A 7,003-nucleotide genomic window follows, 5' to 3' on the forward strand; every position below is an offset into this window, starting at 1 on the left:
CAAAGGGATAGCATTTTTATTTCAAATCAAATTTACTTTTAAAATGTTATTATCGACATTTAAATCTATACAGAACTATTATAAAAATAACAGTGTTTCATGTTCATTAAAATAGATAGGTCATTTCAATTGCTTAATTGTAATTATTTACTTCAAATACCACAGTTTTAATAGGATTAACCAATTAGAATGACTATGAGCATGCTTATTTTAAAAATTCTTTTAAAATCATAAGATCTGTTATTAATTTAAATAAAAATACTAATGAAGCCAAAACATATTGGATTTTAGTTGAATCATTATTATTTTTTTTTGATTTTACAATGATTTTTCTTTGAGTGTACAGTTTTCGACTTTATACAATCAATATTATTTGTGCTTCATTTCCTATCCTTCTAGTTACTTCCACATGGCTTTGAAGTCGAGGTATTTTATTTATTTAAATAAATAAAAATAAATCAAGTGGAATTATTTTTTAAACATAACAATTATAAAAAAATGATAAAATATGAAGTAGACATTAATAGTATGAGTGTAACAATTGTTTAATAATATACAAAGTTTATTGATCTTGAGTAAACTGAACCGTAATCTTGAAGTTGCTACGCCCGAGTTAACGTGCAATTATTATAAATAAAAGTAGATCAGTCACAACAAATAATTTTTAGATGTTATTAAATAAATACAATCTCAAATAGCCGTGATCGTCTAGTGGTTAGGACCCCACGTTGTGGCCGTGGTAACCCAGGTTCGAATCCTGGTCACGGCATGAGATTTTTTTACAATTACTGTTATAGTCCTTATTTTTATGTTTTTATGAATAAACTGTATCCAAAAAAATGTCTTCAACGCAGTAGCTAATTTCATTTTTAATCAATTTACAGTCCGCAAATCGTTTTCGAAAAATATTATTTAAAAAATAGTTCATCCGAGTGAGTAATAACCATTACATGCGGGTAGAATACTATACTTTTTCTATGACTTTTTTTAATTTGGATTAGTAGAAAAATATAATTTTCAACAACTAACATTATTTAAAATCGAAAGGTTTTATTTTTCATAAGAAGACATATTTTATATAACTATGGCAACACTATTAGGAAACAGTTGTCATTAGTGTCATGGTATATAATGGCGGTGGCTTTTAAAAATAAGACATATTTTAAGGCAATTACACGAAAAAGATCAGTAAGAACACAAAGGTCATAAAAGAACAGTAAGTGAAACATAATTCATTGATATAAATTTCATATCCGTAAACCCTTTTACGGAATTAGTACCCATTTTTTATATTTATCAATTAATAACGTCAAAATGTCAAATGTCTAAATTTAAAAGTAAAAAAATGTACTGATCCATTGTTACAGTTGTAAATCCTTTAAACATTTTTCGAAGTTAATTGTTGATATAAATTACAATGATTATTTTATTAAATAAACAAGTTTAAGTATAATTTTATTTGCTAATAATAAGTACAGTGGAACCTCGATAACTCGGATTAATTGGGACCCAGGCCGATCCGGGTTATCGAAAATTCGGGTTAGCCGGAGAATATGGTAAAAATTAATAACATACGGTATACTTACAGATAAACTCCGTTATAATTGAAATAACATGAAATATAAATATATGCACAGTACACATCTAAATTATGTATAGTTGTATAGAGCAGGGGTCACCAATTAGTTTCCCTGAGGGTCCGCTTCGAAAACATATGACACTTCCGGGGTCCGGATTTATGCTGCCTGTGTCTGACTGTTCTGATTCGGTTTCTTTTTGGATTATTCTTAAAAAATATCCCCTATAAACAAATCGGAAGGGTGCCGAGCGAAATTTTTGGGCAGAAATTGTTTAATATTTTTTTTAACAAATTCAAAATATCACCTTTTTTTGCCCGCGAAAATATGTGTTTAGCATTTTTGGGTCATCTTAAATAAAAAAGATCTGTCATTTTATTAAATCTTAAGATCAAGCATTGCAAATGCATATTTTCGCATTTTTCAGATTTAAAATCGCTTATAACTCGAAAACTTTTCAGAAATATGACAAGAGACCTTTATTGCTTATAATTACCCAAGAAACCTAAAAATACATTTTTCGAGGCAAAAAAGTAATTTTGAATTTGCTTAAAAAATTGTTTCACCCGGCACCCTTCTGATTTGTTTAAAGGGGCCATTTTTGAACAGGAATCCGCAAAGAAATCGAGTCAGAAACGTTTTTCATACGAAAGTGACCTCACACATGGACTAATATGGAAAGGAAAACTAATAATATCTGATTGTTTTTGGTTTCTGTATACTTTTCTGTAAGTTTTCCTGGTACAATAAAAAAATATAAATTAATTGTGTATTGTTTTGATGTTATTATCAGTATATTTTGAAAACAGCAGTAGGTATTGTAAATTGTTACTGAGAATATCTTAAAAATTAGGAATTTATATTTTGAATGCCAATGAAGCTTTTAGACATCTTCAATTTTGTAGAAAGGAAACTGAGGAATTTAAAATAAATAATCATAGTACAAAATGCATTAACATATTATCTTTTCTACATTAGTTTCAATGCAAGGTGTTTGTTGCAAACTTATTAAATCTGAAAATTATTTTAACACCTTGACGGACACCTAAGTTTTTCAAAAATGGTCAATTTGTACAGTGCCCTTTTTGTCGATATTATTATTCAAAAGGATGAAATATAACTAGGGCGACCTGAAATTTTACTCCAAGTATTAAAATTTTACAGAAAATATTGTTTAAGTTTTAACGCTTATCAGCGTTCTGCCACAATATAAGACTAGTATTAAGTCTATCTTGGCGGAACGCTGATATGCGTTCGACGTCATACAGCGTTGTGCCTATTGTCGTTTTCAACCTAATACATGCAGTGACTCGACGTCTATCAGCGAAATATTTTTCATTAAGAAAACGTATTTAAATAAAGCAATATTTATTTAAAGAAACCAAAAAGACATAATGATTCTTAAAACGTATTCAGAAGTCAAAAATATTAATTTATATCAACATAGTTTACGCATAAAGCTAACTTATACAAAGATATCTAAAAAATTATTCTTGATTTTTTGTTATTTCGTGCCACTCTTCAAAACAGTCTGGACATAACGGAGGCTTCTGGGGACATCCTTTACATCTATATCCTGATTCTTTCCGTTGACCTTTTTTGGCACACAGTCTACACTTCAAAAACACTTTTTTCTTATTCGATTTTGCACTTGGAATGCCTGGATTTCTTTCAGGCCAATGATTTGCTAAGTTTGTTTCATTTGTGAAACATTCAGGCTCGTAGTTTGAATTTTCCGGTAACCTGTTATCATGTTTTTCTCGACGAACTAAATTCTTTGCTTCTAAACCTGGTGGTAACTTCAAATAGGATTTAATGAGACTGTCACGGAACTCTAAATATCTGTACGTCTTGGAATTATTTTTACAATATTTTCGGTATAAGTAGAAAGAGTTCCATACAGTTACATCTAATAAATGGAAAATTACCTTCTTATACCAACGTATCGTTTTCCTTGGCGTTGAATAAGTTGAGGTCATCTGATCACACCTGTCGATGCCTGACATATGACGATTATAAACATCAACTTCTTCAGGTTTTATTTTCTCATGGCCATATCTGTTTTTCACTTGTATCAATCGTGGGTGATTTCTTGTGGTGATAACAAGAACATCGCGCTTATCACGCCATTTGGAAACGTAGACATTCTTTTTACGCATCCAGAAATGTTCACCCTTCTTGAGTTTTTTCTTTATAAGTTCCTTGGGGTTATTCCTGCGATTTGACCGGAGAGTTCCATTAGTATGAGTTTTTAAGCTTAATAACTTTTCAGATAATATAGAACTATTATAAAAGTTGTCCATAAACAGTTCGTGTCCTTTCATGAGGTAAGGCTTCATCAACCTCATAACTATAGCTTCTACTTTTGTAGTTCCCACATCGGAAGCGTTTTGAATATCCCCACTATACATTTCAGTATTTAAAAGATACCCATCGGAGGTTGTCAGTTCATAAAACTTAATGCCGTAACGTGCCTTTTTATTTTTGAGGTAAACTCTAAATCCAAGCCTGCCACGAAAATGTAAGAGGGATTCATCTAAAGACAACTCTTTAGACGGTCCATAAGCATTGTGGAATTTGGCTATAAGCATGTCTAAGAATGCTTGAATCTTTTCTTTATGTTTTGCGGTTCTCGAAGAGCAATTTAAAGTTCTCAATATTTTTTCAAACCTTCTTCCTGACATAATGTAACTAAAAATTGGATGAAAGTACAATACATCTCCATATGAAAACAACCTGCGCATGTTTGAAGTTGTAATTTGACCCTGCAATAAACACAGTGCCAAAAATTTCTTCATTTCGTCGATAGTCACAGGTCTAAAACTATTATCTCGAGCATTCCTTGTTTTGGGTCTATTAGATCTTGTTAAATCTTCTCCATAATTGTTGGTACATTCCACCAAATAGCTCATTATGTCATCGGTAAATAGGTATTCAAAAACATCTTTTGGACTATCTTCTGCATTTAAATTAATTTTCAGACGATTAGTGGATTCATCAAAGTTGAAATCTGGTATATCTGCAGTTGTAAACTCCCATTCTGTATCTATGTCATCTGAAGAATCAGAATTTTGATTCTGCAGTGCTTGTAGGGGTATACTGTCTTGAGATTTCTGAATAATTTTCTGGGAATCCTGGTCCAATGCGTCGGGCTCTTCTACTTCACTTTCCTCTGGCAGATTATATTGCTGGGGATTGTGAAGAGTATTATTAGACGTCTCTACATTGGAGAGCTCGGGGAGTTCGTTTAAATCAGAGTCTTCACTTTCATCTGACTGCGAGGCAGACGACTCACTGGGTACATAGTTTTCATCTGAGCTGAACTCTCCCTCATAAGCAGCATCTGAGTTCTCTTCATCCGACGTAATATCGTCATACAGCTGAATCAACCGCTGCTGTTCTCTCTTATACGGGTCACGGTCCGCCATCTGAAAGCAAAATAATATATTTTAAATTATACATCCTACTATAATAACATAAAATATTAGGCACAAAAATATCACACTAAATAAATTTATTTTTTACTTACATTTTTCGAGTAAAACTCGTATTCAACCTAACCTAACCACGTGTTTTACTATCTGCGGCACAGTACAACACACACCGCATACTTCAATATAACTGGCGACGCTGTACAGCTTCGCGTGTGACTTAGCCGGTTAGATACTTTAAATGGGTGGGGTGAAATAGAGAGGTGGAATTTACCAGACGGGTAACAGATTGGAAGGTATAGATAGGTATTCTATGACAGTGGCTTACGTGTTACCATGTATTTATATTATAATTATAACGCGGTACAGCGTTCTGCCACGATATTAGATTTTGTTAAGGACGCTTCACAGCGTTCTGCCACAACACAATTTTAAAAAAAGACGCTGCACAGCGTCTCTGTCCATCAAGGTGTTAATTAAATGCACATCTGAAAAGTACTCCTACTTAATAGTAGAGAGGAAATGAATATAAAAAATGCACACGACAATTTTATATTACAGCTTACTTAATTTCAATAATGATTAGGAAGTATAACAATAAGGGGGAAAACTCTTTACAAAATTAAATTATCAGAGAGAAAAATTACATTTTTTATGTACAACCTGTCTGAAGTTTGGAGTGAGTTTAGTGCAACTGAGTCTCATTAGGGAGTTGAGATACTCATCTGTTAAGTGAGATCTCTACCGATTTTTAATAAAGTTCATTCTTGATAAAGCGGATTCGCACACATAAGTTGAGCCAAGCATAGTACACAATTTCATGGCCAAACATTTTCAAAATTGCCAAACACTAGGTATATTCTGAATTTATTGACGGTCCGCACAAAACTAGCTCACGGTCCGGATGCGGACCGCGGTCCGCTAATTGGTGACCCCTGGTATAGAGTATAGAGTTTAGAGTATCGTTCATTTCTTGGTAAAAGATTCTATTTAAAACTCTATAAAAAGTTCTATTTTTCTTCCAATCCGTAACTGTAGGTGTACCGACCGACATCATATGATGCTGCAATTGTTTTTAAAGATTCGCCTTTATCAATCCTATTTAATGCTTCTAGTTTCTTTTCCATTGTCACTACAACATTTTTACGTTTTGTTGCCATTACGTAGACAAAAAAAAAAACACACACAAACACAAACTTATCTGAAGCACGATTACAGAACGGAAGCGAACAATACGACTGTAATAGGTACTACACAATTGGGTCACAATCAGAACGATGTTATGTTATTTAAGAACAGTGGAGATTAAGACCATTGCCTAAAAAAGAATTTTTTAAATAGTCTTTTAGTCTTTTTTATACAATTCTAAGACAGTTTGAAATAAATAAAGGAATACAGGTGCCTGTTGTTTCTGATAATCCGAGAAAATGAACGTCGCTCTGCCGCTGTGTGCTATGAGTCATTTTTACTATCGTATAGTTTATATTGCACAAATACACATTATCTCTCAAATATTATATTAATACATTTTTGTTGTTGAAATGTTTGTCTGATGAAAATCGATCCGGGTTAGCCGGACTTCCGGGTTATCGGGGGCCGACTTATCGGGGTTCCACTGTATACTAAAAGTGCACCACTTCAATCTAACTTCAACCCGTGAGTAATGAACTATTACTTACGGGTAAAGCAATGGGTGTTATTATCTATTCAAAAATAATGAATAATGAACATATTATTAAACGGTCGCAGAAAAAATCATTTAGTTTATTTTCAGGATTTTTCTTTTTTGTATCTAGAGTGATGTCTAATTACTTTACTAACGTTGCTGCATATGAATTTCTAACTGTATTCTAAGGCAAGCCGCACACCAACGAAACATGAAACGAAAAACATGAAACATGAAACGTAAAACACGTTTCATGAAAATTAAACACGGCTAAACAAATCTTGAAGTCCGCCTACCAATGAAACGAGTGTGATTCATGCTCATAACAC

The 7,003-nt window shown here is 32.6% G+C and overlaps 1 non-coding gene across 1 annotated transcript; it reads left to right on the forward strand.

Annotated features, from left to right (window-relative positions):
• The first annotated feature begins 697 nt into the window (after positions 1-697).
• Positions 698-769, forward strand: Trnah-gug (transfer RNA histidin (anticodon GUG)). The gene has a single exon. It is a non-coding gene; the product is annotated as a tRNA-His (tRNA).
• Positions 770-7,003: the final 6,234 nt, after the last annotated feature.

Source organism: Diabrotica virgifera, chromosome 5 (genome assembly GCF_917563875.1).
Source record: "Diabrotica virgifera virgifera chromosome 5, PGI_DIABVI_V3a".
In the NCBI taxonomy this organism is placed as follows: Eukaryota; Metazoa; Arthropoda; class Insecta; order Coleoptera; family Chrysomelidae; genus Diabrotica; species Diabrotica virgifera.